The sequence below is a fragment of the Pseudophryne corroboree genome, chromosome 1, assembly GCF_028390025.1.
Source record: "Pseudophryne corroboree isolate aPseCor3 chromosome 1, aPseCor3.hap2, whole genome shotgun sequence".
Classification (NCBI taxonomy): Eukaryota; Metazoa; Chordata; class Amphibia; order Anura; family Myobatrachidae; genus Pseudophryne; species Pseudophryne corroboree.
The window spans coordinates 34,616,590-34,629,092 of NC_086444.1; the positions used below are offsets into that span (position 1 = coordinate 34,616,590).

At 42.7% G+C, this 12,503-nt stretch overlaps 1 long non-coding RNA gene and 2 pseudogenes across 1 annotated transcript in view; all 3 read right to left on the bottom strand.

The window, feature by feature from the left end:
* LOC135064830 (uncharacterized) overlaps positions 1 to 12,503 on the bottom strand; it is a 236,777-nt gene that overhangs the window by 133,406 nt on the left and 90,868 nt on the right. The gene's annotated exons all lie outside the window — the stretch shown is intronic.
* Positions 9,819 to 9,936, bottom strand: LOC134953633 (5S ribosomal RNA; annotated as a pseudogene).
* On the bottom strand, positions 10,109 to 10,226 carry LOC134935152 (5S ribosomal RNA; annotated as a pseudogene).

Consider the following 12,503-nt stretch of genomic DNA (forward strand, 5'->3'; position numbering starts at 1 on the left):
AGCGATTCCTGTCCTCAGTGTCCTGAAAAATGCAGATGTACCCACTGTCCACTTAACCACGGACATATGGACAAGTGGAGCAGGGCAAACTAATGACTACATGACTGTGACAGCCCACCGGGTAGATATATTGCCTCCCTCAGCAACAACAGCAGCGGCACCAGTAGCAGCACATCACAAATGCCAACTCATTCCTAGGCAGGCTATGCTGTATATCACCAGTTTCAGTAAGAGGCACACCGCTGACAACCTCTTACGGAAACTGAGGGATATCATCGCACAATGGCTTACCCCAATTACACTCTCCTGAGGATTTATGATATCGGACAATGCCACCAATATTTTGGTGCATTACATCTTGGCAAATTCCAGCACGTCCAATGTTTTGCACATACAAATAATTGGGTGGTGCAGAAATTTTTGAAAATGACAGGAGCGTGCAGGAGATGCGGGCCACTTTCAATATTCAGCAACTGCGTACGAAGACAGGAGCGCCAGCAAACACTCCTGAACCTGCCCTGCCATCACCTGAAGCTAGAGGTGGTAACGAGGTGGAGTTCAACACTCTATATGCTTCAGAGGATGGAGAAGTAGTAAAATGCCATTCAAGCCTATATATCCACCTACGATATAGGAAAAGGAGGGGGAATGCACCTGACGCAAGTGCAGTGGAGAATGATTTCCATCTTGTGCAAGGTTCTCCAACCCTTCGAACTTGCCACACATGAAGTCAGTTCAGACACTGCCAGCTTGAGTCAGGTCATTCCCCTTATCAGGCTTTTGCAGAAGCAGCTGGAGAAATTGAAGGAGGAGCTAAGATGGAGCGATTCCACTAAGTATGTGGGACTTGTGGATGGAGCCCTTCATTCACTTTGCCAGGATTCAAGGGTGGTCAATCTGTTGAAATCACAGCACTACATTTTGGCCACCGTGCTTGAACCTAGGTTTAAAGCCTACGTTGTATATCTATTTCTGGCAGTCATAAGTCTGCAGAGGTTCAAAGACCTGCTAGTGAGAAAATTGTCAACTCAATTGGAACGTGACCCGTTAACAGCTCCTCCTTAATTTTCTCCCGCAACTGGGGCTGTGAGTAAAAGGATAAAATTTCCGAGCCCACCCACTGGCAGTGATGCAGGGCAGTCAGGAGCAAGAGCTGACATCTGGTCCGGACTGAAGGACCTGCCAACGATTACTGACATGTCGTCTACTGTCACTGCATATGATTCTGTTACCATTGAAAGAATGGTGGAGGATTATATGGGTGACAGCATCCAAGCAGGCATGTCAGACAGTCCGTACATATACTGGCAGGAAAAAGAGGCAATTTGGAGGCCCTTGCACAAACTGGATTTATGTTACCTAATTTGCCCCCCTCCAGTGTGTACTTTGAAAGAGTGTTTGGTGCAAAATGTGGAGAAGATGATGTACGTTAAAATAAATTTATAAATTCCTCCAGGAAGACCATTACCAGCAATTGCCTATAGAAAGTACACAGGGACCTGTGATGGTGGATTCCAGTGGGGACGAATTAATACTCTGTGAGGATGAGAATGTAACTGGACGCCATTATCTACCTCTCAGGGGTCTCCTGAGGCTGGCTCAACGTTCCAGGGCCGGGTCTCAGTCGTGTTGCTGATCTCCGCTCGCCACATCTCCTCCCTGTCATTCTGCAGGTGCTATCATAGTGGTCTCATAAAGTTAAGAATGGCGTCTCCAGCCCTCCGCGGCCTCCGCCGCCATTCCTGCGCTTCCAACGTATAATAAGTCTGCATGGCGTCTCCTTCCCGCTGCAGCCTCCGCCGCCATCTCTGTGTTCAAGTGTGCAAGTTGGCGTCTTCTGCCCTCCGCGGCCTCCGCCGCCATTACTGTGGTTCCTCACATAGTTTCACAACACTGACTTTCCCTCCAAATGCTAGCATGGGCGCAGCCATGTTGGTTTCAGTCACATGACATTACTTCCACCAATACGCTGTGCTGCTGAACTCTGCTTAATTGATTTGCCGATGCCTGCTCCTCTGCAGGTATAAATATCCTGTTCCTGAACCAGGAAATCGTCAGTGCTTTGGTTGTCAAACCCAGTGATACCAGTCTCCCTGCTTTGTGGTTGTTTGCTTACTCAGGTATTCCAGCTCCTGTCTTCAACTCCACTAGAGACCCGCACCAGTTTACCACCCAGCGGTGCAGCTGACTCTGCAGTGTTCTCACATTGCTCCCTGCAACTGGCAGTGTCCAACACCGGCTTCCAGCATCCAGCTTCCAGCAGTGTCCTGTTTCCACATTCCAGATACCTTCGGTGCTCTGTCATCGAATACCAGTTACCATCAGTGCTCCGCCATCGACCTTCTAATACCAGAGAACTCCAGCATCACCAATGTCACCTGCTATTCTCCAGCTACATTGTTGCATCAAGCTCTCCACACAGTTCACCGTTTGGTCCAGTTCCATCCGGCCTACCCAGCAGCACTTGTATCCTAACCAATACAACCAGATTCCAGTGAACACCTGCTGGTCAGTTCTTGTCTCCTATTTCATTATTCAGCGGATGGGTGCTGGTTAAGGACATACCATCTCCTGGTCGGTTAAGACCACTTCCAATATTTTCGCACCCAGACGCATCTCCATCACTGTTGCATTTAACAGGGACTGTGTATTGTTATTTCATTTACCATATCTGATACTGCTGCCTATGTACCATCTGAACTGTGCTTGAATAAACCCGATAACCATATTCCAGTTGTTGTGGTCACGCCTTCGGGCTTGGGTACTGCATGTCCAAAGGTCCCATACTACCTCCCAGGGTTAATTACACCTCAGCCCCTACAACTGAGGCTTCCTCCAGTCATCACCAGCCCTCAGTTGTGACAGAGGATGTACATACTGAAAGGGGTGAGGAATCGGAGGATGAGGACAACATCTTGCCTCTGTAGAGCCAGTTTGTGCAAGGATATATTAATTGCTTCTTGTTTGGTGAGGGGATTAATTGCTTCTCTTTTTGTGGGGTCCCAAACAAACCAATAATTTCAGACACAGTCATGTGGCAGACCCTGTCGCTGAAATGATTGGTTAGTTAAAGTGTGCATCTCCTGTTTATACAACATAAGGCTGGGTTGGAGGGCCCAAGGACAATTCCATCTTGCACCTCTTTTTTTTTTGCGTCTGTCTGACACTGCAGTGCCCCTCCTAGATGGGCCAGGTGTTTGAGCCGTCCACTTGTGTCGCTTTGCAAAGTCATCCAGCGACCTCGGTGCAACCTTTTGGCCTAAAAACAATATTGTGAGGTGTGGGGTGTTCAGAATAGACTGGAAATGAGTGGAAATGAATATTTTTGAGATTAATAATACCGTAGGAACAAAATTACTCCCAAAATCTGTGATTTTAGTTGTTTTTATGTTTTTTTTCAAAAATCATCCAGATTCAAAATCAAAACGTGTAAATGTGGTTTTGGCAAAACAATCCAAATTCAAAACACGAGTGGGGATCCATATCCAAAACCGAAACACAAAACCTGCACATCTCTAACTTAGATATAGTGACATGCACAGCCTATGAAAGCTTACACCCATTCTGGTGAACTAACCTTACGTTTTTGCCCCATCAAGGTCATTTTTGCGATACAATGATCATTATATTTCTGCTGATGCTATCCCACATACTGCATAGGATTTATGCTTTTTTTTTTAATTAAAGACAGATTTTAACAAAAATGAATATGTTAATATATTTAAATGAGCTAAGTGACTTCTTAACCTAATGTATGAACCATTGTGGAATGTTGGTCTGGGACCGATTTGCAGAGTTAAGATTAGTCAATGTGGCTACAGGGACCTGTTTCATTTGCTCATTCCCGCCTCATAGGTCTGAGTATGACAATTGTTCATTGAACTTGTCATGATAAGTTCATAAGAAAGGAATAATATGATTAACATTTTTTTAACATAAGCCCTTCATAGAGCCAATGATAACTTAATCACCGGCACTAGGCATTAAGGAAACAACCAATATCTAATCATCGAACCATAATAGGAGCAGGTTCCTGCGGTGCTTGGAACGGCCAAATTAAATTACTGCGGCGAGCAGTTACCTGCCATGATCATTCAATTAGTTCCATAATTTAATGTCACAGGATATGCAGACACCAATAATAAAATTAATAATACACTGGTATAATTTCTGCAGTGTGCAATTTGTGTAATCCAATTAAGAAAATGTAACCTCGGACGCAATGTTGGGTATCTTGCATTTTACAAATCTCATTACTCGGCTTATTTACATAAATATAGTTACTGAATTACAGTAAATAATGGTCAGTCCCGGCTGGGATATTAACCTCCTGTTTGTCTAAACACTACTTGAACCATCCAAACAAAATATCATTAACAATTGAAAAAAATGTTTTAATTAGTTTTACGAAAAGGCAATTTGTCATTGCGGCACAAATATTAAGTAGAACAAAGTGATTGCGCAGCAAGCGATTACAATTTTGCTTTCATTAGGCCGTGTGAGCAAACTGAAAATCAGGCTGATTGCCGCGGAATACTAGTTTGCCCACATTCTATTCTTTATTAAAGTTTGTGCAAATGAGTTAGATGACACATTACACAAATTGTAGCTCTAGCTTATTAAAGACTAGTATTACATAATGGTTCAAATGGATACATCAGATGATGTTAGTGCAGCACATTTACATAAAGGGATTTCAAAGTAATCAAGATAAGAAGTAAAAATCTGTCCAGTTGGCAAATGGTCGTCTCTTTTGTATGTAATGACGTGTGCTAATTCATCTTTTTAAATCGGAGGAAGGACAGTACTGTGTATATTACTGTATACCTGTATCAAAGTCACAGACGAAGGCAAAGCTGCAGGCAGGCAGAGCCGGGCTTCACCAATATGATGCCCTAGGCAAGATTTTGGCTGGTGCCCCCTAGCACCGCCGCTAGTTCTGCAGGAGATGCCTGGCATGAGTCAGCTGGCAGCTCTGCTAACGTCGGGCGCCTTTTGTTTATGAAAATGCATCTTATTTGCATTACTATGTGACTAGGACTCACAAGCAGCTGCTGCTGATTAAAATAATATGCAGCATGCTTATATTCTGTGTGCAACTGCGGCTGTATCTGCATATAAAATGCTACATTACAGTGATTTCCAGGAATACACACAGAATATAGGCATGCTGCATATCATTTTAATCAGCAGAAGCTGCTGGTGCCCCTAAGCATACCAAATGCCCTAGGCATTTGCCTAGTTTGCCTATGCCTAAGGCCGGCTCTGCAGGCAGGTATACAAATCCAAGTGCAACAGTCCTGTAAATAGTACTGTAATGTCTGGATATTCTGTTAATATCAGTAATACATTTAAAAACTGGCAACACGGTGGCAAAGTGCTTAGTTTGCTGCCTATCAGCACTGGGGTTATGCTTTCTATCCCCACCGAAGTACTATAGGTGTGGAGTTTGTATGTTCTCCCAGTGTTTTTCGTGAATTTCCTCCACATGCTCCAATTTCCATCCACAATACAAAAAGATACTAGCAGGTTTATTAGCTTCTGAGAGAGAAAAATTACCCCAGTGTGTGTGTGTGTACATGGGGTAGGAAATAAAGCTGTAAGCTCCTCTGGGGCAGGACTGAATATCCTGTGCAAAGTGTTACAAAATATGTGTGTGCTATATTAATATCTGATCATACATAAATAGGACTTCTTACTGCATGTATTATAAGTAGAGATGTGCAGTGGGCACTTTTCGGGTTTTGTGTTTTGGTTTTGGATCTAGATCCTTACTCGTGTTTTGTATCTGGATTTGTTTTGCCAAAACCACCCTTTCGGGTTTTGGATGTGGATGATTTTTGGGAAAAAAACATAAAAACAGCTAAAATCACAGAATTGGGGGGTAATGTTGATCCTACGGTATTATTAACCTCAATAACATTAATTTCCACTCATTTCCAGTCTATTCTGAACACCTCACACCTCACAATATTGTTTTTAGGCCAAAAGGTTGCACCAAGGTCGCTGGATGACTTTGCTAAGCGACACAAGTGTGCGGCACAAACACCTGGCCCATCTAGGAGTGGCACTGCAGTGGCAGACAGGATGGCAGATTTAAAAACTAGTCCCCAAACACCACATCATGCAAATAAGTAAAAGAGGTGCAATGAGGTAGCTGTATGACTAAGCTAAGCGACACAAGTGTGTGGCACAAACACCTGGCCCATCTAGGAGTGGCACTGCAGTGGCAGAAAGGATGGCAGATTTAAAAACTAGTCCCCAAACAGCACATGATGCAAAGAAGAAAAAGAGGTGCACTGAGGTTGCTGGATGGCAAAGCTAAGCATGAGAATCTGAGCCACCAGTCATGAACATAGGCCAAGGCCTTAGCCTTTCCTTGCCACTTCGTGTAGTGAATGCCATGTTGCCAATTTTACATTTCTCATCAGATAATTTCTTTTTTTTCCTGATTAATAATTTTTTCTTCTTGGATTTTACACGCCCTCTATGACATTGGGCATCGGCCTTAGCAGACAACGTTGATGGAATTGCATCGTCAATGTCATGACTGGTGGCAGCAGCTTCAGCACCAGTACGAGGAACTGGAAGTCGTTCCTGATCTTACACTATTTTTTCCTCAAAATTGTTATTCTCCATTTCACAGGACAGCACCCCTTTATTCTTACAGCATACAGGGCCAGTGTAATGTTATTAATACATCAGCACCCCTATATTTCACAGTGCCCCTGCCCCCTGTACAACACAGTGACAGCCAGGACAGCATCACCCATGTACAGCTGCAGCACTCGGCAGTAACACCAGTGACAGCCAGGATAGCAACACCCATGTACAGCTGCAGCACTCGGCAGTAACACCAGTGACAGCCAGGATAGCAACACCCATGTACAGCTGCAGCACCCAGCAGTAACACCAGTGACAGCCAGGATAGCAACACCCATGTACAGCTGCAGCACACGGCAGTAACACCAGTGACAGCCAGGACAGCACCCCTAACACAGCACAGGGACACCACAGTGACTGCAGCAGCACCCCAACAGAGCACACACTTACCCCACACCACCACCCACAGAGAGACAGAGGTTTGTCTCCCTCACTCTCCAAGTCCGTAGTGAAAATGGCGGCGACGCTAAGCTGTTTATATAGGATCCAAAGCCTGTGAGAATCCGACAGCAGTATGATGACGTTTTGCCTCGCTCTGGTTTTCGAGTCTGGCGGGAATCCGGGCTCGGGATGTGAAGTTCGGGGGGGGGGGGGGGGTTTGGTTCTAAGGGAACGGAACCCGCTCATCCCTAATATATGTGTGTGTGTGTGTTAAAAAAAAAAAATGATATACTGTATATATACATTTCATTGTCTTTTATTTTAAATCCCACATTTCTTAGAAGTCACACCCAGGATTAGAAACGATGACTTGTTTGTGCACCGGAAATTTTTCGGGTTTTGTGTTTTGGTTTTGGATTCGGTTCCGCGGCTGTGTTTTGGATTCGGACGCGTTTTGGCAAAACCTCCCTGAAAATTTTTTGTCGGATTCGGGTGTGTTTTGGATTCGGGTGTTTTTTTTTCAAAAACCCCTCAAAAACAGCTTAAAAAATAGAATTTGGGGGCAATTGTGATCCGATAGTATTATTAACCTCAATAACCACAATTTCCACTCATTTCCAGTCTATTCTGAACACCTCACACCTCACACTACTATTTTTAGTCCTAAAATTTGCACCGAGGTTGCTGGATGACTAAGCTAAGCGACACAAGTGGCCGACACAAACACCTGGCCCATCTAGGAGTGGCACTGCAGTGTCACAGGATGGCAGATTTAAAAAAAACATAGTCCCCAAATAGCACATGATGCAAAGAAAAGATAAAAAGAGGTGCACTGTGGTCGCTGGACGGCTAAGCTAAGCGACACAAACACCTCAATATCACAGGAATAATTCATTCTAATCAATGGTATTATTGGTCCAAATCACTGGAAGAAAATGACAAAATCACTGGAATTATTCGTTCTAATCAATGGTATTATTGGTCCAAATCACTGGAAGAAAAGGACAAAATCACAGGAATTATTAGTTCTAATCAATGGTATTATTGGTCCAAATCACTGGAAGAAAATGACAAAATCACTGGAATTATTTGTTCTAATCAATGGTATTATTGGTCCAAATCACTGGAAGAAAATGACAAAATCACTGGAATTATTCGTTCTAATCAATGGTATTATTGGTCCAAATCACTGGAAGAAAATGACAAAATCACTGGAATTATTCGTAAACATTTGTAGAAAGTCGCTGCTTACTGATTACAGAAATGCTCAGATATTCCTGCGAATCCACAATCCCTTCCCAGAGGAACAAGAAATGGAGAAACCGTTGTTTGAGAACGTTTGTTCTCTTTCTCTTACAAAGGAACAAACCACTTTCCAAGAAGACTGACTTTTTTGGGATTATGGAGACATAATGTTTTTGAGTATTATTTATGTACTCTGTAATTGGGCGCTGCGGAACCCTTGTGGCGCCATATAAATAAAGGATAATAATAATAATAATAATAATATAAATCCTAAAGCAGATGGTGTATTAGAGCAAAAGAGTGCAAGAGACCAGCCATGCAGTTTCTGAAATATTATGACAAAATGTTACTGTATTTCATAAACACTCATTCCTAACTCTGCTAAGTACTGTTTGGTATACTGTATCTGGCTTCCATGAGGTAGTTGTCCATTATTTCAGCTTCCATTGACCTTTTTGAAAGCAGTAGAAGTTATCGATTCTTTTTTTTAATTTTTATTTTCCCCTATTTTTATTTTTCTCCTGCATAGCCCAGTAAAATGTTGCAATGTTAAGTATTGACTTGTGCCTTCTGGGGGTCCACTTCTTCACCAAACCCAGCCAAATCTCATCCTAACCCTCTGTTCCACGTTCTCTATGTACCCCATCTGTGTCACCCATGTCTGTCTACCCCTCCCCTTTAGATTGTAAGCTCTCACGAGCAGGGCCCTCTTCCCTCATGTGCTTATCCTTTGTCTTACTTTAATAATCTTCAACTGTACCACATCCAGCAGTCTTCTGCCACCTGATACTTATTCCAGTGTCATCTGCTGATGTAACTGTGTGCTGTTTTCCTGTTTGATTATTTATGTACTCTGTAATTGGGTGCTGCCCTTGTGGCGCCATATAAATAAAGGATAATAATAATAATAATAATAATATAGGGTGTATAATCCCCAGGTGTATCTCACACATGAGTATTGTGTGTGGAGCCGCAGTAGTCAAATAATTAGGAATTACAATGAAAAAAAAACAATATATATACAGTTATCAAGTAAATCTTAAACTGCTAATGATTGGCGGTGCTCCCAGGAATTTTGTAGGTTATACTACAATTGGAAAAAGCAAGAGAAAAAGACAAAAAAAAACTTTTTTGGGAGCACTCATTTGTTGTGATAGAAGTAATGTATGTAATATTAAAACATAACCTTTAATTGAATCTTGAATAAAAAAACTTTTGGACAAAAAAGAATTAGGACTCGTGTGTGGTGTTATATGTTAGTGTAAATCTTATTTAACCTTTTTAGCAAATGAGGTATAAGATAATTGAGAAGGTGAAAATATCAATGGGATAGTGAAGGATACCAAATGGTTTCTTAGGATCCAAGGTATCCAAAAAAATCACTGTACATGCTTAAATTTGGGGATATCTGAATTGAGACAATGTAGGCTTTATAGGAATGGAACTCAAGAGATATGTGAGAAGGATGGAGCAAGGGATACAATGAGACTTCTCTTGGTGGTAGGGGGGGCAGGGGGATTTTGAACAGAGGCCCACTACACCTGGTATTCTCAGGAGGTTTCCCGTCCTAGTACTGACCAGGCCATGCCTGCTTAGCTTCCGAGATCGGACAGGATCGGGCGTATTCAGGGTAGTATGGTAGTGGGCCAATGATGGGGGGAAAAAGAAGAAAAGAAAAGAGAAGAAAAAAAAGAGGAAAGGCGACACTTCAATTTTCTGTACTCTAATAAATCGATACCATGATGGTCTGAAATGGTTTTTCCAGATAGGAGAGTGTGTTGGGATTTTTGGGAGTAAGGGCAAGTTTGATCTTTAAAATGGCCCACTGCACCTGGTATTCTCAGGAGGTTCCCCTTCCTAATACTGACCAGGCCATACCTGCTTAGCTTCCGAGATCGGACAAGATCGGGCGCATTCAGGGTAGTATGGCCGTGGGCCTATCATAAAGAAGAGAAGGAAGAAGAGGTCACACTCTGTTATCTGTACTTTGCATGAATCAGGACCAATGGTCCGAAATGGTATTTCCAGAGAGGAGTGTGTGTGAAGAAATGAAGGAATATAGGTGGAGAGAAGAATGAAAAAAAGGGGGGGGGGAAAGAAAAGGAGAGATGTTGGTTGTATGGGTCTCCAAATTGAAGATCAAAATAATGATGAATAATTTTGAATAAATAATCATGGGGAGAATACCCCCTAAAGAATTCACAGATTCGCTGTGTGATGTTGTGAGAGATATACTGACAAAAGTTGTACAAGTGCAGGGTTGCTTGTTAACTAGGGGAGGCCCACGAAATAGATAAAGAGCTCAAGGCTGGCTCACAACAATTTGACAATTAGACACAGAGGGCAGTTAATGAGTGAAACAAGTTTAGAGCTCAGAACTGCCTCACAGCAAATACATAAAGCCTTATTCCATCCTCTTGAGAAATGCCATAACTTTGGAACAATGATAAATAAATTTGCACTTAAATGCACTGCTATAACATTGAGAGATAGTAAGTGATTTACACTCAAATGCTGCTGATAATACAAGACATGCAAATATAGCTATACATTAGTGTAGAGAAAAGATAACATAACTGTAAATGATATCCACTTGGGGCATGAGCGGGGAGGCAAATGAAATATGGACTATGAATAGTCCTATACTATCACCAAAGCTTCTGTTGCTATGAAAAAATGCCACAGGAGCAATTGGTTTGGGAGAGAAAAAATATTCAAATCCTGGTGGTGAGTTACCGCAGCCGCAATATGTGCGGTCAGTGTTGTCCAGGGATCCCCCAGCGTTCTCCCGCTAGCAGTGATGAGCGCGGCCGCCCGCTTCTGGACTGGGCGTGGCCGCGATGACGTCACCGAAGGACGTCTCTAAATAAAGGATAATAATAATAATAATAATAATAATAATAATAATAATAATATAGGGTGTCTAATCCCCAGGTGTATCTCACACATCACACAGTACAGTATATAGAGTGTATAATCCCCAGGTGTATCTCACACATCGCTCAGTACAGATTACAGGATGTATAATCACCAGCTGTATAACACACGTCGCACAGTACAGTATACATACTGCTCACAAAAATGCAGCACAGATATGGAATGTATACTTGCAGTCACACAGAGCAGCAAGATACAGCAATGGCCTACTGTACACAACTATATATTGTTGGTCACCAAAATGCTGCACTGTAATACTATATATACTGCTCACAAAAAAGCAGCACAGATATGGAATGGATACTTGCAGTGACACAGAGCAGCAAGATACAGCAATGGCCTACTATACTGTACAACTATATATTGTTGGTCACCAAAATGCTGCACTGTAATACTATATATACTGCTCACAAAACTGCAGCACAGATATCAGAGGCGTCGGAACTGGGGGGGCAAGGGGGCAGCTCGCCCCCCCAAAATTGGAGATGCGCCACCGCCGATATACAGGAGGAGCGATGTGCGGTCAGCGGAAAGACCGCACATCACAACCTCCATGCAGGGACTGAGCAGCAGCGGCAGGATGCTCTGTGTGCAGAGCAGACCCTCCTCCTCCCAGACCCAGCTCAACGGGGCTGCCCGCCGCCCTCTCACCCCCTCCCCTTACCAAGGCTGGCTCATGGCACAGAGAAGTGCCGCGATTCGTGGGTGGTAAAGGGGGCATGGCCTAGTGCAGAGAAGTGCCTGCCTTCTCTTTATTACAGACCTGCTGTGGCTGGGACTGGGTTGAGTCAGGTAAGAGACTCTTCAACCCGCTCCCACTCCCTCTCTAATGGCTAATGCAGGATTTGTAATGGGGGGGGGGGGATCCTTATACAGTATGTACGTCATATTAAAAAAAAAAAAAATATATATATATATATATATATATATATATATATATATATATATATATATATATATATATATATAAAAATATATATATATATTAGAGATGAGCGCCGGAAATTTTTCGGGTTTTGTGTTTTGGTTTTGGGTTCGGTTCCGCGGCCGTGTTTTGGGTTCGACCGCGTTTTGGCAAAACCTCACCGAATTTTTTTTGTCGGATTCGGGTGTGTTTTGGATTCGGGTGTTTTTTTCAAAAAAACACTAAAAAACAGCTTAAATCATAGAATTTGGGGGTCATTTTGATCCCAAAGTATTATTAACCTCAAAAACCATAATTTACACTCATTTTCAGTCTATTCTGAATACCTCACACCTCACAATATTATTTTTAG